Consider the following 25,203-nt stretch of genomic DNA (forward strand, 5'->3'; position numbering starts at 1 on the left):
TGCTCGTTTCTGTCCTGTATTATTTACTGCTGGAGCGTTGCATGCCAAGTCGTAGCCTTCGTGTGTGCGTCAGCCTAAGAGAAACACAAAATTAGATTTAGAGTGAATAATTTTTGAGTTGGCAGTTTGAGTTATAGGAGTGATGTGTCTCTGCTGGAAAAGTCAACGTACACTTCAATGGTTTCATGCAATATACTTGTAATAAAATAAACACATTCTGTGCTGTATTTGTTGACTTTGATCATCTGAATTGCTAAGTATAGAGCGTTCATACTCTTGTTCATGTTTGGATGAGAGGATAGTAAGAACAGTGCATTACAGCTCTCTTGTTTTATTTTTAGTGCCATTGTCTTGCTTTCTTTTCCTCCCTGGGTCTTGTCACAGGGTGGACGTTTTTTGCAGATCCAATTCAACCCTTTATCTCGTCACACTTGCGAATCCATTTTTAAAAGGTTAGACATTAAAGGCAAGAATTCCCTCCTTGTCTCCCTCCCACTTAGATAGGAGATTACACATTTCTCTCCAAGCAACAGACAGAAACTAATCCACTGTGTGCGATATCGGGCCTGTGCTTGTGCAGTGGCTGACAGCTCTGCTGGGCCAGCTTTTTGATATTGGGCATTTAAGAGACCACCGTAAAATTTCAACTTTACTGAGACACTAAATACAAACACATTGCCAACAATGAACGTGCAAAGTTGCACAACTTGCAAAGTTGCAATGTCAGCCTACCAGGGATCAAAACCATGTTGCAATGGTTTAAAAGCAACATAATCTTTGGGCCTATCAGCGTGAGACAAATCCTGTTAACTTGTCAGTGCTTACCAGAGGCTCTCTGAATTAGTTAGTGGATGATTAATTTTATTCTAATAAAGTGGTTAGTGATTCACAACTGGTGGGTCACGGCCCATAAGTAGGTAGCAGACCATTTTTCAGTGGGTCACAGGTCTTAATCTTGCTCTTTTATTCCGTAGGGGATTTTTTAATGCAGGGGGGTGTTGTCTGTTAATACTCCGATAGGTGCCGTCAACACTCTGTAGTGCTATTTGAAACCTGCTGTCATAGAAGACCAACAATGTTTGTTAGCCCTTTACTGCCATTAAAATGTTGAATGTGTCATTCTGTCTCTTGTTGAGCCCTAAAAGGTGTTTTATAGTTATTGTATATCAGCAGCTTAAATGGAATGTGCATCGTCATTATCTATCGAATCTTCATATTTGGAGGTGTCCAAAATGGTCATGTAAGGTCACCCATGCTAATTGCTAAAGCATATGTGGGATTTTCAATGTAAATTAGCATTGAGCTAGCGCATTTGTTCATTTACAATGAACGTTACAGGGAAATAATTTTGTATCTTAAAATAATATATATTTGAAATTATACTAATAATAATATGAAATCATTTTGAGTTTGTGGATAAAAATAAATGATTGTTCCTGAAATGTTCACTAACTGTGTTAAGTGCTGCCCTACCTCAAATTCAAATTGCAGTGTCCTCTCATTAAATATAAAATATTTGAGACAATATTTGAGACAATTTGTCATTCAAAGATGATGGTGGGTCCCTCGGCCAAACCGACTGAGGGCCACTGGTCTAGTTTACATATTTAAATAAAATACCTAGAATTCTCTTGCTTTACTACATATCGTGTTTATACTATACGACTTGTTGTGGTTGCATGTAGTGGCTGTTCCTTTTCAAATGTAGACCAAGACTCTGTTTTAGGATGAACGAGAACACAAAGGTAACACATTTTATTTCTTTAATATCTGTGAACATGTTTCTTTGAGAGTCCATCTCCCGGGTACCGCAGTCATGATGTTAAAGCAGACACCATTGTGCTGGCAGGCAATTTATAGCAATGCTTCAATTGCAAGCATAGCCTTGAGCATTTGCCTATGCTGATGAGTTGCTATTGTGCACAAGTGATTCGAGCCACCAACATTCTCAGAGATGCCTTTGACGCAAGAATTCTACAGTCGTGCCATGAAGCAGACTCCGCATCATGCCAGCTTTGTTCATTTTATACAAAACTAAGCAAAACGGGAATAATGCTATTCCAGAATCTGATGCGTGACATGTAACACAATGGCATCAGTGTGTGACACTCTCACGGCATCTTAGCTCTTTTCCACGGCGCTGTTGATTAATCTCTGTGACCATCTTTGCCAGTTCAGTGCCCCAGATCTATTTTCATACACACTGTATTATGCACAACACTCACTGAGGAATAACAGATCAACATCTCTGCCTTGAACAAGCGACATGAGATGGGTTAGACTTGCAAATATTGGGTGGTGAGGGTTGACGGTGTGACTGCTCAGATCCTCCTTATAAACTAGTCTATTGGTCCAATAGTACAGTATATTAATGAAAAACAGCTGTCATTTCCATTGATTTGATGTTTACAAAATTACTTATAGACCCGATTTTATGGGACAATTTTGAGCCGATAAAATCCTTTCCTAGCACCGTTCTAAACTAATCTAGGAACTTGGAACCCTGGTTTATTGTGGTTAATTGATTCCAGACCCGGCCGCGATAAATTAATTTCCGTGATATAGGATTCAATGTTAATAAATGAAATATTTTCATAGTTAGAGCATAGAAAACCTGTTTCTGACTTTGTAAATACGTTTTTTAATATTATTATAGCCCTGTAGACATGAAACAACACCCCATAGTCACCTTTGCACTCCAATTATTCATGGTTTACACCACAAATACGCAACTCGAGACGGCCGCTAGCTAGCAAGCTGGTGCGCTTACATACTAGCAAGCTAGCGAGCTAACCAGTTAGCCTCAAATGTATTTGTGCTAAACTTAAGAAGCCAAAAAATAACAACTTGCACACGGAATGGGAGGAGAACTGTTGTTCACTCTATCATATCAGACATGCCATGGCTGACTTCATGTCTTCATGCAGTGTTCAGGTAATGTAATGTCAGGTAATGTCTCAATGTTATTTGTCATTACTGCTGCCTTGTGACCAGAATACTACATATCGCTTGTATTTCAATATATTTTGACTAACAATAGACCACCGCCTATCTATCATTCATTAATGGAACTTTCTGTAAAAAAGTAAAAATATATATATATATGAAAAAACACCATATATATAAATACAAATTCACCAAAAAAAAAAAAAAATAACATAAAAACACAATGTCCGTAAGAAGTGTGTCGAAACTGTGCATCTGACCACACTGCATTGCAAGCACAATTTGCACACAGTCCAAAAAATCTATGCAGCTATGCAGCTGAATGTCACTGCACACTGTGTAAAAGGCACCTGAAACTATGTTTTCTGATGACATTTTTCAGAGGCTTGTAAGGTTCAGTGGCTGATTGTGAGGAGAGGAATAATGAATGAGAAGTCAGTCACATGAAGACCTCCATTTTTCTGCATTTTATCATAATTACACTGCTCACAGGGTTTGGCTGAGGACAACAATAATAACAACAGTTTAATTGCCACTTATTCACTCAACAGCATCGCCGGCAACATGACCACTCCTCTCAATCTCCCAGTTAGAAAAAAATCGTATTTTTTCTTAGCCTGAATGTTGAATGTATAATACGTTTGTAGGAAACACATTTAACTCTTTTGTCCTCATGGTGTTTACTTACACTTCAGCTGAGTTTGTCTGCATTTTGTCCAGCTGTCAAATTACCATTCCCCAGACGTTTTTTCCCACTACAACCCATTACGATTTGGCAAGAGGAACGGCACAGGTGGTAGACTGTCTTATTTTATTTCTTTTGTGTCCCTCTCTATATTTTTTAAATGGGAAGTAGAAGTAGGAGAGAATTAACCCATCTGTGGCAAATTGACTCATCAGTACTTTCTCAAGGTTGATTTTGCATCCCAGTCTCGACTGTGACAAGGTCACCTGTGGTGAGACATCATGCAGCAAAAGGGACTGGCATACATACATGCAGATACTTTTACTGAGAAAACATTCAAAAAAGCCGAAAGTAAGAAAGTATTAAATTGGGCCGTTCTCAATGACAAGTTCTCCGAAACTGCTGACTAAAAACCTGACAGAGTCAAAATTTAATGTTGAGGTTCAATCAAAAATCACTTTTTTTGCAGTGTTAATCAGCGCCACATCATAAAAAAAACATGTAAAAAGATAACTGTACAATGTTAAGTTCGCGAAAAATAGTGGCAAATAAAACCTTGCACTAACAAAACATGTCAGTGATAACAATAGTGATGACTGGACATCACAAGTAGTTTGGTGCCATAACTGTAGCCTAGCTTCTTCCTTTGCAGCTGGTGTGTGAAGCACAAAACAGAAGGCATTCAAGGTGGTCATGATAGTTAACAGGCGTGACGTTGGTGGACAAGAAAGGTACCGATTGTTATTTGATTTCCAAAGATCGTGTACTTTGTCATGTATTATCTGAGTAGTAGAAATTGTGTGCATATTTTGCAAACAGCACATCAGTAATGACTTCCACTGAAAATCATTTTACAGGCCGCAATAACAGTTTGTATCATTCAATGCAACCAGGATGTTCATGTCAGGTTTTTGTGCCCCTTTTTCTCCCCCGCAATGTCCAGGAATAATCATCAATCAAGAAAATGCCAAGATTAATTTCATCATCACTGTACCTCAATAATGTAAACAATTACAACCATGGAATTTCCATTTAACCAATGGATTTCAAAATATACGTAGATTAGAAGATACTTGTACAGATCTCTGCAGGTTTCGAGAACGTCCAATATACTTCTAAATAGCTCTGTCTAAATTTGGGCATTGTCTGTGTTGGAAAAGGTTATACTGCCTTTCATAGCTGGGTCAGGTGACTTTTTCAGCTCCACTGGCTGTGAGGTAAACAAATGCATTTTGCTTACCGTAATGACACACATTGCTGAAAACACGTACATTTGGCAAGGCATCCTAATTTAAGTACGTACTTGCTAATTTAAGGGACGCAATGGGTGATTTATCACTAAGCACTTGACAAACTCAATATAATGTGTCCTACTAAGATTGCAAACCACGTTACTGCTTTACAACAAAAAGGTACAGAATAGGGAACAATGCAAACATTTAAAATGACCCCAGGCACAGTTACTGTATTGGTTGGTTTATCACCTATCCATAGTGACAATACACCAGGCAAGTCATGAGTTCTGGTTATTGCAGTAGTCAGTCCAGAAGTGATGCAGCCTCTCTTCATCCCAGAACAAGGGAATCCTCTATTGCCCGCACCATTGCATGTGTGTCTCCTGACCTTACCTTATGCTTCACTTGGCAGGAACACTTAAAGGCCTCTCTCCATCCATTGGCGTACTATGCTGACATAAGAGCAAGGACTGGCTTTTCATGATTTTTTAATTTACCCTTACATCCCGGCACTCACAAGCCCAACGTAAGTGTTTTGTGTGATCGCTGTTTTTCCCAGACTATACATCGTGTTTTAAAAAGGATATCATTCTCTCACTTGTGGCATGCTGAGACAATTTCTTTTTGTCACCTTTCTCTTGCACTTTTCCCGTTGTCTCTTTGTTTTCCCCCGAGGTGAGAGTGTGTCATTTAAAGGGCTATCCACGCTGAAATGTTTTCAGGTCACAATGGCAAAGTATTTTATGGTTTCAGCCTCTCATCCACACGGAAACAGCATTCTGGGAGTCCTGAAATGTTGTTTTTTGAAAACGGCTTTCAGAGTGGGAAAATCTGACAGACGCCGGCTTGTCGTTTTCATATAGACAGCCGAACCGCTGTTTTTCAGAAACAATAACGTCACCGTGATGTGACCAGAAGTGAGCTTTGATGACAAGCCAACATAATAAATGAATATTTCGACGGACATGATTCACCGCAGTCGACATTCACCTGATATTTTTCTCCAAAATGACTCGAAGAAGTAATTCCACTTCGTTGTAAGTCTAGGTAAGCCTTGGAAACCGGAAGACGACGGCATTATGCACATGCGTTCTTTCTTCTTCTATAGTTTGGTGTGTCACGCGTCCGGATGCAACTATTTACTAATCCGGCACAGTGTGGATGCACATTTTTTTTCAACCCCCCAAAAATTAAATCCCAGGAACGTTCCCGTGTGGACGGGGCCTAAGTCTTCCCTGTGAAAGGGCCAAGATAGGCAGGTAGCGTGTGGTGTGAAAAGAGGAAGAGCTTTGAGTTTATCGGAAACATAAATCACTGTCATATATCACATTCTGTGTTTTTTTTTCTTTTAAATCATGTCATATTTTTATATTCCTCAAAGTAAAAAATTACGGTTGAAATACACAATATACATCTGTAACATCTTACTTAAAATACCACAGCTTGCTGTCACACGAATAATTTCTTTTCAACTCGTCCCTCACCACTTCATGTTGCAAATTTCGAGGCTTTGCTCTATCACAGTTTTTCAAAATATTTCAAAAGTCAGCCCTGTTTGATGGTTGACTGCAAAAAAATGTGCATACTTGCTTACAAATGTGCAAACTTCACGTATTTCTGGCCAAAATTAAGCATTTTCAAGCCTAAAAATGACTAAATGAACTAAAATAAAAAAATATAAGGCATTCAGAAGACGCATTTAATTTTACATTGGTCACTCGGTGTCAATACATTTTCATTGACGAGACAATAGCCACTGCAGGAAGTACAGAAATGTAATGCGGTTTTCCCATTGTTAACATGTGTGAGTCTACTATATTGTGTAATATGAGTGTAAAGGTGACTAAAGGAATGTTATTTCGTGTCTAGAGGGATCTAATAATGTTAAAAAAAACATATTCAGAAGGTGGTAAACAAATCTACATATGAAAACACAGTGTTCAATTTACAAATAAAGAATCCTACTCTACGGAAATTCACTTGCTACGGTCGGGTATAAAACCAATTAACCGCAATAAATGAGGGATTACTATATTAGTAACATGTTTTTTTCTTTGTGGATCCACTTTGAGGCAAATGAATAAATTTGCTTGGTAAATTGCATATAAGGTAGTCGATTAGAGGCTTTTGGCCACTCCGGATCCCTAGTGTTCTAGTGTAGTTACAATCAAAAGCATTCATCAGATCAGAAAAAAAGCCAGAGAAGGCCTTAACTCACTCTGCAAAGGTCACACGGTTCCCTCCATTATTCATCAAGTCACCCGTGCCTAAGCTGGCAAGTGTTAGGAACGAAAAGAGATGTAGAGATTACTTTAAAGAGGTTCTCCATTCTTTCTTGCCACAGAGCCTTGAAAGAAGAATTGTATCGTATTGTAGAACAGAGTGCTTTCATGTGATGTGACTAAAGTGTATAATCAAGGCCCAATGAGTAGAGGGAGAGACAGAAGGAGACGCAACAAGAGGGCACATGCCGTCCTCTTGTGTGGTCTGACTTGTGTCTTTAAAAGACTACCTTTGTGGGATGTTGCCACTGCTATCAGCATCACCACCTGTCTGTACAGTAGGTATGTAACCTGTTATTCTTCCTCAACATGCTCTGATACTTGATGGCAGTGACTTTTCCCCGAGTACGTACCATGATCACAGGCCAGGAGTTGTTGCCAAGACAATGGAGTCCCCACAAAAATATCCTCACGTCCCCAATAAAAGTTAAATGGAATTTGAAGACAAACACAAATTAATACTAAGTGGAACTGCAAAAATTTCAACATAGTTTCAACAAATCAGTTCAAGAGTACAATATGAATCCTTCGTTAATCGTCCATACGATGTCGCATATTTTAACATTCTTAACTGTCACAGAAGTGTACACATAAGTTAGGTAACTAAAACACGGGTTGATAAAATCACGGCGGACAACGTGGAACGTGAGAGATTCCTATGTGTGAGTGGGAGGTGAGTGTTTTCACATTTTCACAGACCTACCTTGAAGTGTAGATTTATTCAACGATGTTGGCTTATTGTCACTCCAGTCATACCGTATTGTACTGAGTTATCAGGAATGAGATTTTCGCACCACTTTTTTTTACATTGCAGTAATTTCCATTTCTGGTATCTCTTTTTCTGCCACAGCGGCACATACAGTATGTGGTTGATTTACAAAAGCACCAAAATAAAAAAGCAATTAAAAAGGAAATAAACGTGTGGCGTTAGTTGTTTACACGCTCACTGTGCAAGATTTGCTGAAGTCTTGCACGAAACGATACCTTGTGTGATGTCACACATGATGGACGTTTAACCTGTCAACTTTTGTATGACTTTATATTTATATTTTATGCAGAAAATGTAATGTTTGGCACGATTTTAGGGGTATTCTACTTTGATCTGTACAGGACTCCCAAAATATTGGCTGAATCAAATAAATAATGGAAGAGATTTTAAGCAATAGCTGTAGGTACACTCAACATCACTGTACTTTAATGCAGTAATTCTCATCTGGTAAGTTGATTTTTATGGACATAATTTCTAGATGTAGCCCAGGCGTTGAGGGTCTCCAATTTGGAGGCCTCAATGTGGTCTTGATGGCCTAATTGGGCTGTGACCTTTAGTGTTTGGTAGGGAAGTTTGCAGCTGAGTGTAAAGCTTCTGGGATGAGACCCAGCACCTCCAAATTTGTGGCCATGGTTCTCAGCCGGAAAAGGGTGGATAAACACACTTCGGGTTGGGAGTGAGGTCTTGCCCCTGGTGGAGGAGTTCAAGTATCTCAGGGTCTTGTTCATGAGCGAGGGAAGGCAGATCGGCACGGCATCTCCAGTAATGCGCTCTCAATTTACAGGTCGATCTATGTTTCCACCTTCACCTATGGTCATGAGCTTTGAGTCGTGAACAAGATCGTGGATGCAAGCGGCCAAAATGAGTTTCCTCTACAGGCTGGCTGGACTCACCCTAAGAGATTGGGTGAGGAGCTCAACTTAGAGTAGAGCCACGGTTCTTTCACATCGAGAGGAGCCAATTGAGGTGGCTAGGGCATGTGGTCCGGGCATGCCGAGGCGGGAGGAGACCCCAGGTTAGACCTGGGGTACATCACCAGTCCCCTGTTTACCATTGACCCCTCGCAAATCAGTGACCCACAACCACTCAGCCTCTCGAGAAATCCTGGTGTTCTTACTGCTCATGGGAATATTTCAGCAAAGCATGCAAGGGGTTCTCTATAACTGAACACATATTACTTTCTTCTCCCTAACTTCCTCTGCCGTATTCTGTCAACACGCACCACCTCCGCAGAACAATGAGAATATTCTGTGATCCCCCGTCGTGCAAAGAGAGCTCACTCCCCCCACTCAACTTTATTATTTTTTTTATAACACCATACTGTATCAGCAGAATTACTGCTGTGCTTCTTCGTTGCTGCAACAGCCTTGCTAGAGTGTGTCAAGCCTACAGGGGTTTGCGGCTTTGATCTAGCGCACAATACCCTGTGTGTGAGGGAGGAAAACACGCATATGTGCTCACACACCCATACGCAAATGAGAACAAGGCTCACATGCACCGGCAAATTCTCACACACACCTCTACAGAGACACACAAGCAAGCGCACACACACACATACATTTGATTATCGCTCGAGGCTCTCAGTGGCTGATCAGGAGAGGTGACTCACTAAGGTCTAGAGTGATAGCGGAACAAAGAGCCTACTGCTTCTAAGTTAGAGGAAACCAATACACTGTCTATAGATAAAGGGGTAATTACGCTTAAGGGTTGAGGAAAAGCCATTTGGGGAGAGAATGAAGGTGAGCAAGACTATGCCAGGGGGACTGACGTCAGATTCCCTATAGTGTTACCAATTAAAATTCATCCAGAAGAATTTTAAAGCGGGCTCATTGCATATATGTGCTTACATTATGGTGCAGGGTGTGTTTGCCTAAGGATTCATGCACGAATGTAGTCTATGCTTCTCATAGTGTGTAAGGGTGCACATGCCTGTTTGCTGAATCCACTCTGACACTTGTTGGTGGTCTACAGGTCATGAAATATTTATACCACTCTCTCTTAATGATTCATAAATTGCATTCCAATACTCACCATTCTGCTTCTCCTTGCTACTTTCCACTCCATAATTGGACCTTTGGCTTGGTTTAAAAAAAAATGATGGTAGTGGGAGCATGATATGTACTCTACCCATATCTCAGCAGACTTCATGCAAGCATGAGGGGGGGATCATAATATCACCAAATCATATTCATGAAGAAATGCTCTCACAGGGAAAAGTGTTTTAGCATCCACACCATGAACTGAGCTGATGCTTTGCCTGAATGCTGCAGCAGACTGACAGTGACACCGCCCAAAGTAAGAAACAACAGACTGGTTTACTTACTGCAATAAATGCTCCAATATTAGTGAAAAGGGTTCAGGAACATTTCTCGCTCTCTCTGCACTCATTAAGATATGGCAAGGACTCCTGCTAATTTGGGCCAATCTAACACAAACAAATTCATTTATCACCCAGCTCCAAATCACACCACTGGGGACTGCATGGAAGGAAAAAAAGCCTCCTTTGTTTGTTTCTCTCAGCACATCAAGTGCAAATAGTATGATGGGAACTTAACATTAGGATAGGACACAATTCATAAGGGGGATACAGTCACCTTCTTTTTTCTGTCTTACTGCATCATATCAGCAGGTATGTTTGCAGACCTAGCAACTGGACGCTTACTTACTCATTCATATTACCTTCATCAGATCCTTCACATGAGGCCAGCACTTGACATGTTCATAGAAGTTCATAGCAAATCCAGGACCAAAGCAGTTATATATAACATGTGTAGCCATACTGAACACAAGCCCTTCTCTGATGCTGGTCAACCTTTAAAGTTGTATATGGTTCCACTATATTTTACAATCCGCCTATCCATCCATTTGCTACCGCTTATCTTGTTCACCGTCATGGTCATGAGTTGGAGCCTAAAAGGCAGACCACGTCATGGACTGATCGCCAGTCAATCACAGAGTACATACACTCCTGATCAAAATGTTAAGACCAGTTGAAAAACTGCAAGAATTTACATTTTATACTGTTGGATCTTTAGGAGGTTGTATGTAGAGATTCAAAATGCTGGTTCGGAGGAGTGGATAGCTCTTGCCTAGGTTAGGTTTACCGCTGAGCTAGAGCTAGATTCAGCAACATGTCAAGTTCACTAAACACATGGGTGATTTTCCTGAAAGGGGTACCACCGAATCTCACTTCGAGGAGCTTGACGCACAGACTACAGTCATTTAATGCAATAGCGATATTCAAATATACTGCAAACACACTGAATAAGCAGGGGAAACACTTTCACTGTCTGTTGTGTATACAACACGATCTGATGTCCATTTCAGCCCGTTTGCACATCGCCATTTTGTGATTTTCGCCCGATTTTCTATTGATTTACTTTTTCTAATACACTCTAAGGAACTAATGTTTGACATCATGTTTCTGCGGAAGGTAAAGTGTGTTACTCTTGTGCGAACTAACGATGCTTTGAAGAACACAGTGGTGAGTGTTGCACAGAGTTTGAAGCGGGGTCCATCCACTAACTCTGTGTTACGTCAAATTACGTCGCATTACGTCACCTGTAATAATAATGGTGCGCAATATCATTTCCCATTACTTTTTATGTGTATGCACCGAACAACTAAAGAAACGGTGAGGCACTTGCTCATCACACAGAAAATTTCTGATGCACGTGTAAAAATGTAAAAAAAAAAAATCAAAACCTGACTTAAAATTAATCTATTTACTTATAGCATTTACCAAAAATAAATAAGTAAATAAATTAGAGCATTTTTATGTAAATATTACAATTAATATTTCCGCAAACAGTGTCCTGCTGCCATAAAATATACCAAAATGTGATATTTCATTGCACATGTTTCTTCATAAACTGAAATAGAAGAAGTGATATATTATTTTAATATGCAAATTGGTTAGAAAATAACAACTTCAGTTTTTGCTTGCTATGTCACGCTTTTGGTACCCCTTTTAGGAGAATGACCCATATTTTTATGCTCTGTTATTTTTATGCTCTGAATGAATGAATGAACTTGACTGCGGATCAACAGAAGGTGATCAGACTTTTACAACAAAGTATCAGCGCTTCTCCTGGAGAAGGATAGTGCACGTGCACGTGGACTTCATATACAAATAACAGGTAAGAACACAGATGTTTTTCAATTTACACGTATTAAAAATAAAACAAGTAATCCCAAATGAAACTAAAAAGTATTTGAAAAGAAAATTTTTAAGGAGAGTGAATTAAAATGGAATTGTTGTTTTTCTTGTTATCCTCTTTATGAGCCACCAGTATTAACGTAAAAAAAGAATCCAAAGGAGTCACCAGCCATGAACCTCACCGCACGTCACTGATTTACACTCCCATTCATGCAGTGAGTGGGAATTGAACCCACCCTGCCTGCACAAAAGAGAAACTAATTGAACATTAATCATCAATGTAGGTGGATGCCCGTATTAAATCTAACTTACTTTGTGGTCCATTGCTTCAGTCTAAGGAGTCAAATTGCACTTTTTGGACAGAAAGAGCAAGTGAGCAATCAGCCCGTTGTTTTTTCTGCAAATATTTCATTAACCAACGTCTCGTCACTTCTCAATCTCCCCATCTCCATAAAATTAGCGGCCTAGTCTGTTTACTATGGGTGTCTTAGAATAGTCCACTTTTTGACAATTCGATTCGGAGGAGAGTGATTCGACAATCAATCTCGCCGTCAAATCGTAGAAAAATGTCATGTGATCAAGACTGTACAATTCTGATCACACCGGGGTACCCACGGCTGCGGGCGCGTACACGCAACTCTTTTGTAATAATTTTGTTAATATCGGGTCTGGCTTAACATCTTACACTTGACAAGAGCTTTTGGTCATTGAATTTCGCAGCGCCAACGTTTTTATCACCAATCTTCCGCTCGTCTCTGAGAGCTCCACAGTACCAGAGTCTACACACACCACCCAGCCAGGCGGAGGTGCTTGCAAGCAGCAAAGTTGAGGAAGGCGCGGGGGGAATACAAGCTAACACCAAGCTAGCTCACCACACAGACTCTCCTTACTGAGAATTTTTCTTGCTAATGTGCAGTTTTCAGTGAATAAAATGGACGATTTACGATTCCACATCACCCACAGCAAGAAACTTCATTTTCACCGAGATATATATATATTCAACTATTAGTCGACTGTGAACAAAATCCAACAAATCAGATTTGACTATAAAAATCCTTAGTCGAAGACAGCCTGTATATTTACCTCTGCCAGTAACAGGAGCCTGTTTTGGCCCTTGCTTGAGCTGAAGCTGACCAGTGTCTAATGAAGATTTATTCTCTGTTCTATGGGTAGAACAATGCTGGTTGAAAGAAGCACATAAATCAGGCTAATGTTGTCATGCAAAGCGAGATACTAGCAGAAAAGATGATAGAATGGAAGAGGGCAGATGGCACATTTATGTCTGTGTTTTCATAATGAAAAATAAATAAGAAAGGACGTGGCCTAGTTATAGCAAGCATAATGACACGAGCAGTGTGGTTGGAAATTAGTCAAATTTGAAAATAAATGTATTTGAGCATGTTAGTGCTATTATGGGAACATCATCAGGCTGTCATTGTAATATGGGACAGGTTAACATCACCCACACACACACAAAACATAACATGGCTGCCACAGAGGGGAAAAAAAAAATCCATGTTGTTCCAGACTCATGTTAACTAGCATGAATATAATGCACAAGTACTCGCTTGCTACATGTAATGGACATATGAATCAAGATATGAAGAGCATGGGATTAATTGTGGGTCTTTGCACCGCCGCCCACGTACTTTACACCCTTTTTTCGTTAATTCACAATAATTCTGATGAGTGTTGAAGAACATCCATCTTAAAATGGGTAAACATTGACACAAAATTGTTCAAACTCATAACTTAATGATTCTTTGTAACATACTTTGTGAGATGGAACTTGCTTCCTTGCCAACTTACTTCTCCTTTCAACTCTCCTCCTCCTATTCCCATTTTTGCCATAACCCACACACACCTGCCCCCTCTCCAGTGAACAGTAGAGAAAACACATGAGACATTTACTGCCCCCACAGTTGCCATCATTTTTTTCCTAGAATCAGACACAATGTGTTCGAAGGCATGCAATCATCTCCCTTCGTCTTCATCCAAGTGATGTATTCCAGCCAGCAGCAAACACCTCCCCATCCTCTTCATCTATCCACCCACTGTGGGGGTATATTATGATGAGTACAGACATGTGCTCAAGGCCACCCGGACCTTTTTTACATATGGAGCCTGCCACCACGTCTCAATTCCGGCAGCCTCATAAGCCTCATAAGCAGTGATGCCCACCACAGGCTATCGCCCATTCCATAATTGCGACGTCACCATCTGTAGAGAGAACGAGGGAGCTTGACGTATATATGTTGATTATATGTTCTTGCTGAGGGGACACTGGGTTCGGACTACCAGGTGGGACTTGTCTTTCACTCTGCCAAAGCCAACACAATCATTGATGGATTCTTGTCTGCGCTTTGTCTCTTTATACATTTGCCTCAAGGTGCTCCAGCTAAAGCGGCTGCTCAGACTGTAAATGCTTTTGCTTCCAGCCCTGTTGCTGCCTCCCACTTCCGTTCATACCGGTTTGTCATATTTATAGAATGAACTGTGCAGCATAATAACGAGCGCTGGCGTTTGATTACGTTAATTCCGTTTAGTAAAGCACCGAGGGTCTCCGAATGGCCCGCTGACCTCCCTCACCACCAAGCACTTAGTCTAGACTGATGTTTTACCTCATGTTAAAGATATCAGGGTTGGGGGAAAGCGAGGTTAGGAGCATGGAGGAGTGTAAAGTTAATAGCCAGGGATGGTTTTGTGATGCTGTTCTATAGCCAGAGACAGCCCTCCATCTCACTTATCTCCTGTTTGCTCAATTTCCTCTGTGTACATCAGTGCACCTGGGGTCTGACTGCAGCCTCGCAATGCTCCTCAGCTGCAGCCCTCGTAAGATAATAGCCAATCCCATTCCGAGCACTCCCAAATCAGACAGGGCCAAAAGACCTTTTGCTTTGTTTAAGATTTCCAGTGAAGGAACCTATGTCCCTGTGGCGGAAAGCCATTACAAAACCAGACATATCACACTCAACTAATAACTCAGAGGAAAAGGAAAACTCTCTTCGGTCTCAGATGCAGGCTTTGGCAACTCAAACCGCTTATTTCACGGTTTTATTATAGATACTGATTAGAATATAAATGGTAATATGTGTACCGCACGACAATTCTCTTGATGACAATAACGCACAGCTCTTTCATTTCATAAGAGGGCATCATGATTGGCTGCCAAAGAGAAAGCCTAATTGGCAGCTGATACGCTAAATTTTAACTATTGGATTACAGGACATTGAGAGAGGACATTTGGGAAAAAAACAGTCATGTAAAAATGTGGAACTTCAAGCAATAAACAAGAGTTGACACAATAACACAATGAAAGAGTGTGCAAGAATAATCATCTGATTGTGTTGGAATGAACGTCTGGAGTTTTTGATTACCGTCATTCATATCAAATCCTAAAGAAGTTGAAGTCAAGCTTAAATGGTTAGCGGTTAGCGTCATTAATCCATTCCAAAAGGTCTGCCAAACCCAAAACATATTCCAACCGAATTTTTTTCCCCGTAAGAAATCATGCATCCAATTAATCCGTTCCAGACACCTAAAAATGTTCATACAAAACATGTTCCTATATAATAATAACAGTTTTACACACATATCAATACATAACAATGATGAATGAATTGGATAAATGAACATTTAACGTCAACTTGAGTGAAAACATTTGTTGACAAGGAGCATGATGACGAGCTACGAGGGAGGAGGCGAAGGAAGATGCACACGGACGAATTCGGTAGTGTTTCTGACCTTGATCAAAATGCTGACATGTGCAACTTTCTTTGGCTCCATTGTTATTTTGCAGCCGTGACTGATAAAATATGCTTCATGCTTTTTTTATACTTTATGATTTGATATGAAATAGACAACTTTTTAATATTTACCAGATACATTTGGTGTATCAGTATCGGATCGGTATCGCTGATACCAGCCTGAATTTTATACTAATCTAAATCTGTAGTATCGCACGTCACTACTAATTGCCAACAAGTCATTGACCGTTTATTTAATAATTATAAAACATTCAGCACTTTTTGAATTTACAGTTTGCGCACACACGGAAGCAGGGTTCCACACAAGGGATTATTAACGGAACGTTAAAACTGACTACATTCTCGCCACTTAGACGGAGCACCTTGCAAATAACAGGGCACTGGAAGCCGAGCACCACCCATGCAATGTATTATATTAGAACAAAACCCTACCTGGATTTTGATGGTTTTGTCAACTAAAAGGGGCTGCTCAGAGTCAATGATAACGTGTATGCTCCACTTTAATTACGCTGAGGTCAGTAATCCTCTGTGAGCTTGTATGAGACTGTGAAGAGGCTGGATAAGTGAGTGACAACAGCTGAGAAAAACACGCACTCATGATACTAAGTTAGCACTGATCTTCTGATGCCCTCACTCATTATCCTCCCACTTAACACATTATCATCTCGTTGGCTTATGTACGGCATCTTGTTGTAGAAAGCGCTTCATGTTACACTATACTTTTTTAGTCTAATTTTTATCCACCGCTGTATTTAGTAAATTGTTGTGCAAAAGAATGCTTTTGCACATTGTGCTTGTTGACTAGATTTTATTTGGATACTTTGTGCAGCCTGAGCTGTGTTTTACAGCGCTCGGGGGGATGTTGGCCTTGCTGCAGCAGTGGCTGGCCGAGCAGATTGACCGTTATGGCGTACAGTAACATCCCGAGGGTACGCTCTTTCTGGTCAAAGAGGAAAAGAACCGCAGGTGAATCGTTAGGAAATTCAAACCCTTAAAACCCAAGCAAAAATCAATGAGCAGAGCTGCCTGTAAGGAGCACGCCAACCAAACAGGCTTCGACTTCCCGATTGCCATACTATCAACATTTCATGTTGATGTGACGGGAGTGGCAGCACGTTGGGAAAACCACTTTGGTCGTGTCCGTCATGGTCGAGACATGTGATCTGCTTTAAGACCCTTCAGAGATTAAAACAATGACATGACTCACATGCACATGCACAAACGCAAACTGCAGGAATAGAATGGCACTCAATAGAGCAAAGACCAGCCAGATAATTCTACTTTGGATGACAGTCAATAGTTAATGGATTCCTTTGGTCATACTGGAGCAACTAATATAAAAGGAGCTACTGAGAGCAACATGATGGAGAAATGTGCTAAATATTGTCATTTTAAGCCTCCTGCTGATCCAGTTATGTGTCATTTTGTGCAATGTATCCTCGTTGCACCTTCTACAACAAAAGATCAAGGTCAAATTAATGAACATAATTAGAAACTGTTTCCAAACCTTGCATTCAAAGATGTATAAATAGTCTGCAGAGAAACAAACCCCAACAGAATAAAGCCACTGTGTTTCATAAACACTGCTATAAGTGTTTGCATGCTGCAAAACAATTTCATACCCGAACAGATCGATGACACAGTTTTAGCTAGCACCCTCTTTTACGGCTCTACAAAACCAGGGTGACCAAATGTCCAGACTGAAAAGTCTGTCAGAGGTATTTTCCTTAAAGCTGGATTTGCTAATACATAAAAGACATTACTTCTATCGTTATTTCACTGCAGAGATCTTAAAGTTATTTTCGCACCAACTTATCAAAGAGATATTATTTTAGGTATAATAAAACATGTTGGGTAACCTCTGAGAAGCCTATCTGAATTTGTGTATTTGGTTATAGAGCGCATTTGTAATATAAACATGTTCTATCCATAAAGAGGTGTTACGTACTGTGTATAGGTTAATGTACTGAAATATAAGGCATCTTTGAGTAAACTTTGAGTATCCTGGTTTACGGTAATATATAAAACAATATATATATATATATATATATATTATATTATGTATATTATAAATACAATATATAATTACATAATAACACAATATATATACTAATGGTTTATATCTCATAATAATATAACATGTTATACATATAATATGTTACTATATATTATTAGCTATAATAATACGCCGCATTCTCAACTGTTCTTTGTCGGTTCCTTTCTTGTCTGCTGTAAGTCTTGCGCTCATTAATAAGGAATCCAGTCCTGCCGTATGCCAGTGAATATTCTGTTTCTGTATTGGAACATATCAAATCACTGCTAACCTACAGTACTTAACCCTGCACCTCCAGAATCAGCGAGAAATTACAGCAGACTTGTATCCCTCTTGTAAAAAAAACACACTTGCAAGGGAGGGGATCGGGAAAGTGAGTTCAATTTAATAGGCCCCACTCCAACTAATTCCCTTAAATGATAGATTAAACAAGGAGGATCTTGGTGGTTGGGGGATCTGTGAAGATCGTGAGAGAAATTAGAAATAGGCCGCCAGGCAAGGGAGGGAGATATAGAGATAGTAGTGGGAAATGATATCTTCAAGTCCCGTCGCAGCAAGTCATACTCTCATAAATTCTAAATAACCCTACTTCAGACACAAAAAGGTTTCTAACTAAGATGCCTCACTGTGTCACCCTCATGCTGATCAATGAATGCTTATGGGCTGAGCCAACAAACCGGTTGCAAAAGAGATAGTTTAAGCCTTTTATGGTGTCGTGGACATGGTTCTTTACAAGTAAGACCTCAGTTTGACATTTGTCTCTTGAGAGCAGTCATTTAGAAGGAATTGATTGGATGTAGTAAGTTAGAAACAATGAAAAGCAGGGATCATAAAGAAACAGATGGCGCTGGGCTGCATGTTTCTTCCACTAGTTTCTAACTACAGGGACATTAAACACATCCAGACTCCTACACGCACATTACCATGACTCAACATGAGAATTGGCCAATGTCAAGAGAAAGTCAAGAATGCGTTTTAGCGTTATTGAAATGTCTGGCGCTATTTCGAACCCTAACAAATTTCACATTTCCCCCCCTTTAAAGACGCTAAAGCTTTGTCTCAGTCTGAAGGTGTAAGTTAACTTTTCCTGCCAAAGAGAAGCACTTAACATTGACATGCTCATGCAAGGATATTTACTGGTTCATTTACCACTGAGTGGACATGCTGGGCGCTCTCGCGTGATCCTCCTCATGTGTCATCCCATGAACACATGCATATTCATACTACATACTTCTGACTGAAAGCTTGCGAAGCAGTCGTCCAGTTACTGGTTTGTCATGCAGCTTCCTCACACTTGTTCTCATTCATTTGGCAAAGCTGTGTGTGAATCCCAGCTCATTACACACGCTGCTGTCTCTTGCATCACAAGCTGTTGTCTAAGACATAAGCAAACGCACAAGCGATCACGCATCTGCATGTAATTACAACAGATTATTGTCACATTATAATTATTTACAGTTATTGAATCTGATCCCTCCACCCTCTTATTATCATACATATTCCATGCAAACCTCCATAACTGTCTTTGTATATTCCATTCTTGAAGATGTTCCTGCTTCCTACAATTTAGGTATAATGTGTGATGTTTCATGGAGCTCTTTTCTCCGGAACAGCCTGATGATTACTTATTGAGATTCATATCTCCTCCAATGCCCGGACGCTGTGCCTGAATGTCACAATGTGTTAGGCTCTATAATAGCCATATTCATGATCTTCCCACTCTAAAAGACGCCCATATGAGTAACTATTTGTTTAGTAAGCCGAAAGGTTCTGGGAATTCCAAAAATGAGTCCTGGTGAAGACAAGCAGCCTCTTGTGTAGTTTGTTGAGTTTTATAATGCCTGAAACCAATATTTTCTCACCATCGCCCAATACAAAATAACACTGAGTAAATGTATGTAAAAATATGTAAAAATATGCAAATATTTTCCGCAATAGACCTACAATTTATCGCTTCTTCATTCACAATTAAATACTCTGACTTTGTTCAACCTGGGTAGTCATGTGCTCAGTTATATACACTACTTGAATACTTTGACAAGCTAAACTCACATCACGTCCCCATCTACCTAGTCTAATTTTAGGAGTGTGCCTCAGAGAGCAGACTGTCGCTCGTGTGATGGTTGAAACGTACATGTTTTGGACGGTCAGGCCTTGGAAGTGTAATTAGGGAGCCCCTGGAAAATTCTCTGTGCCAAAGTTTTTAAAAGCCCACCTTGCATCAAAGGAAACGACCTCATAAGAAAGAAATCCATGAATTCATTATATATTATGTAAAAACGGCAGTGGCGTAAACAAACTCTTTTAAAGCACAGAATGCAACCTCTAAGCGGGCCTCCAGAGAGCAAGGATGGTTTTACTTTCTCCATCCAGTGTTTGCATTAGCATTGTGTAAGTTGTCCTATGTTGTATTCATATGCATGTCGAACAGAAGTGGATTGAAAAGAGACGGGCACAAAAATGAGGTATTTGTTTATATCGTAGGTTTTTCTGCCGGTAACGATATCAGCATGCAATGATTTCAAATTTTGGCCTTCCGATTGTAAATATGTGTAACTGAGGGTCTTAAGAAGACATAGTGCAAGCTCAACACAAAGGAAGGATGGCAGGCATGAAGCTCAAATGCATACTTCCGTTCTTTACAATAAAGACGCTGCGCATTACATCCTGTCCAATGGTATCTAACAAAATCTGAATCTCGGAAAAACTGCTTCAAATCTCAATGAAAGCACCGGTTATGAGAGAGGGAAGTAAGGCATCTTCATGTAATTAGTCATAATTTTTTAATGACTTTTGTTCAGACAAAATGTTGAAAATAAATATGGTATTTTTTTCTATAACTTGTATTGCATATTGCAGTGTTTGTCTTATTTTGCACAAACTCTGTTTATTTGTGAAATGCATCCGGGAGCATAATGTGTTCTTTCGTTGCTCAAGATGGGTCCTGATATTAGTTTGATGGAAAAGCTGCTGCCAGTATCGGTATCTGGAATGAAGTGCTGGACAATGTCGGCAAGCAAATTGCTGGGGTAAATTGCTGGGGTATGTGGCAATATTTTAACAAATATTGCCACATACCCAAGGTATATTTTTACAAAATATTTCCAAAATGATAAATAAATATTCTCAGTCAATTCATATTAAGCCAGAAAATGCGCTGCAACTAGTTTCCCCCAGGAGACAGTAACCTGTGGCACAAAATCATGTGTTACATTCTACTTTTGGAGGAAAAGTTTGGGAAACACTACTCTAAATTGACAAGGAAGATGGCGAAAGAGCACAGAATGAAAGTACACGGAGACACTCTCTAGAAAGTAAAACTTAAGTTTGTGTAGAAGTAAGAGTTAAGCTTGGGTGAGTGACAACAATGCATCTATTGTGAGTCTCCTAGTGTTTTTCATGGGTTATCTGTGAGAGTTGTGCATCTCTAGTTGTGCTATGTGAGTGTGTGTGTGTCAAGAAGGCCTCTGTGAGAAGCTTGCACTGAGCTGGTAGACTGAATCTATACGTGTAACAATAATATCGAACAGAACCAACCCAGGAACATACCTTCGTAAGTTATTTGAACCTACAATTATTTAGTGATCAGAAATGCATTTATTTACCAGAATTTATGAAAACAGAGTATAACTAAACATTCACAAGCACCAAGTGCAACCCTACACGCCTGTGATATACAGCAAAAATAAAGAAATAACTTCATCAGAGTTCAGTTAATCAGTCTCTTTCTGTGTGACTCAAGCATTGCATAATGACAAATATGCCCCCTGTTTCTTAATCTTTAAAGATCCAGCTGAATTAATTGCTCAGCTAATGAACAAACATGTAAAATGAAAGGCCCATACATTCGAGAACACTCAGGCGTTGCTCATCCTTAGCTTAACATCCAATCAAGATGAGAATCCACAGGAGATTCGCAGACAGTACACCAATCTGACTGCGTACATCTGTGCAGGCCTTTCATTTTACACTGTAATTTAATGACTCACTGAACATGGAAAAAGCATGAGTGCTATTGAGAAGATCAACATGTCGTCACGGATATATGCTCGCAGTGGAGGGTCTATAGCAGGAGGCACTGAGAAGCAACCTCACTTGGCACAGAGGATTCAGAGATGATAGGTTCAGTAGTCAGCATCTCAAGGAGAGCGCTGTTGTTACGGCTCATGACGCGATTAAACCGCCTGCATAATGCAAAAAAACTGTTCTTAAAACTTTGAACAGCGTCTCTCCAATTATGAGGTTGCGCTTGGTAGCAGTTATTGTTGTGGAAGAGCACCCTTGGGCTATTGAAAACACCGCACGAGCACCCTAAGATCCATGATTAACCACATGAACTGCCAACCTCACAGCAGAGGAAAATCCAGCGAGGAACATGGAGACTTTCTTTCATTTTTTTCAACCTGACCGCATAGTCCCGATGTCACTTGTCTAGATACAGTGAAGATGGATGTTAAGGAACCTGAAATCTAAGCTTAAGCATTGAGCGATGGATTGTAAGGGTACATTTGTCACACTGGAATTTGCATACCATACCATAACTGCTTGTCCTACTAGTCTTGTACAAACATGTATTTGTAGTACTTGGTGTATATATTGTAAATATTGTTGGTCAGTGTTATCAAGCTCATTATTTTGAGTAGCACGCACACTCATGCATGAGCACGTCCTCCGTTTTCAAAAAGATACTGTATGTTTTACAACGTTTAGACGGCAACAGTAATGCAAAACGCATTTGAGTTTGTATATTCTGTCGTCAAAACTTGGAAAAACAGACACAGGGTCATTTTTTCTTAAACTGTGTGGCGTACACCCTTTATTAAAGCTAAAGCTGTCGATTGTTTTGGTGGAACCGGGCATCGTTCTCGCCAAAGCACTTGCAGAGTAATCTCAGACTAATCTATGATTTGCTTTTATGTGGTCATTTAAAATGGACGTGCTTCGGTGAAAAACAACACCTTGCTCCAAAGTGTGCAGACTACTTTATGGTAGTCGATTGGTCCATCTGTTTTTTTTTTCTTTACTAAAACTTGATCAAGAGGACCAATATGTTGTTTAGAGTCATCCATCTTTATCAGGTTGGGTCTACTGCTAGATTGTGTTTCAGCACTAATCTGCACCAGTGAGTAGAAGTGTGGGATTTTGAGTCAAAGTGCGTCGCGTATGCGATAATGTAAGTAAATTAATTAATCTCGATTAAGGTCTTAATCTAATCTGTAAGGGGAATGTCCTTAGATTGCAAATGAAATCGTGAACACCAGTATGCTGTCAATCTAGAACCAACCCTTGAATGGCAATGTTAAAAAAAAATGTGGCAATGTTGACTTACAGTATGTGAATTGAAAATGTGAAAACATATCAAAACCACATTTTAACAGGTTCTTCCTTGCATAGTTTTATACACACACGTGTGTGTGTGTATATACTGTGTGTACACTATATATATATATATATATATATATATATATATATATATATATATATATATATATATATATATATATATATATATAAACAAACAAGCATACTAGTGAAATAGGCTGTTCATCAGCTTATCAAAGGTTTAAGATCCCAGCCTTTAAAAGACAAAATCCTGGCAAAAATGTGGATTCAATGCCATTTTCTGTCAGGTATTCACGGTGTCATGATCTCTTGATGGCAAAGGAAAAAAAGCGTTCTCTTTGAATGCCGTTGTATTGTTGGGCTGCATAAGCAAGACCTCTCGCATTGCTGCTGAAGTTGGACACAGTAAGACAGTCATTTTAAACTTCTTGAAAGAATCTGAGGATTACGGAACAAAAGTCAAGTGGTAAACCCCAAAAATGTCACTGGCCTTGAGTCAGAGGATCAAATTCGCTGTCCGTCAAGACATGGCACGATTCCCGGCGTCAATTAAGGTTATTGGTGCTGAGTGCAGTCCAATAACCAGCAGACGGCATCTGCGAGGAAAGGGTTTTTAGAACAAAATAACGTTTTCAAAGGCCTCACCTCCTTCAGTGCCACAAAATTGCCTGTTGCCCGCCGACATTGAAAGGTGGAAGAAAGCTTTACTCGCTGATGAGAAAAAATGTAACCTTGATGGTCCTGATGGCTTCCAATGTTGCTGGCATGACAAAGAGATCCCACCTGAGATGTTTTCCACATGGAGGGGAGGGGGCAACATCATGATCTGGGGTGCTTTTTCCTTTAATGGAACAATGGAGCTTCAGGTTGTGCAGGGGCGTCAAATGGCAGATGACTATGTGGAGATGTTGCAGAATAAAAAATAATAAATAGTAATAGAAAATAGATAAATAAATAAATTTTAAAAAAGGAGATGTTGCAGAAAAATAACGTCACTCTTCTGGACCATCCTGCGTGTTCCCCTGATCTAAATGCAATGGAGAATATTTGTGGAGGACAGCAAGGGAAGTTTACAAAAATGGACATCAGTTCCAGACAGTGGATGCCCTCTGTGAAGCCATCTTTACTACCTGGAGAAACGTTCCCACTAGCCTCCTCGAAACACTGGCATCAAGCATGGTCAAACTAATTTTTGAGGTGATCAACAAAATTGGTGCGGCTACTCTTTACCGAGTCATTTTTTGAAAATGTTATTTCTATTTTAGGGGGGTTTCGGGTTTGTTGGCACTATGGTCTTAAACTTTTGGTCGTCTGATGAACAGCCTATTTCAGTTTAATGGTTGTTTGCAATAAATTGCTTGCTCAAAATATTGGGCACGTTCTACTTAGAACGTCTATAAGATCCAACTGTGCAAAATGTAAATTCTTGCAATTTTTCAACTGGTCTTAAAATTTTGATCAGGAGTGTACATCTTGACGACATAATGTCTGTGAAAAATATTGCCTTTGCTGTTGTCTTAGTTCGGCCAACATGGCTCAGATGTCAGATCAGCGGATGACAATGGCAAACAAATACGTCACAACTTCTGTGAGTCTGAGGAGGCTCAGGGGCTTTAACCCCAGTGATCTGGAATCACTGCGACCTTTTGAACCAGGCGTTGCAAGAAATGAAGTACTGTGTTCAGAGCAAAGGAAAAGGAGGTCAGGGGCCGAATGGTGGCAAGGGAATGGGTCAGTGATTACAGTAAGAGAGCTATGGTCCTTCATCGATCCCTCGGCTCAGGCCAGGGCGGGTGAACAACTGGAGCTCTCTCAAACACTGAGAGCCAAAAATGGAGCTGATTCAAGGAAACAGGAAGAGATAGGGGGCAAGGAGAGGCCAGGGACACGGAGAAGTAGAGGCACGCACTGTAGAGTGTTTCTAAATAAGAAAAGGAACGACCGTGTCATGGAGTGTTGTGTAC

General features: G+C 40.0%; 1 protein-coding gene across 2 annotated transcripts in view; it reads left to right on the forward strand.

The window, feature by feature from the left end:
- LOC129185967 (chemokine-like protein TAFA-1) overlaps nt 1–25,203 on the forward strand; it is a 159,108-nt gene that overhangs the window by 26,791 nt on the left and 107,114 nt on the right. The gene's annotated exons all lie outside the window — the stretch shown is intronic.

The sequence above is a fragment of the Dunckerocampus dactyliophorus genome, chromosome 8 (assembly GCF_027744805.1).
Source record: "Dunckerocampus dactyliophorus isolate RoL2022-P2 chromosome 8, RoL_Ddac_1.1, whole genome shotgun sequence".
NCBI classification, from domain to species: domain Eukaryota; kingdom Metazoa; phylum Chordata; class Actinopteri; order Syngnathiformes; family Syngnathidae; genus Dunckerocampus; species Dunckerocampus dactyliophorus.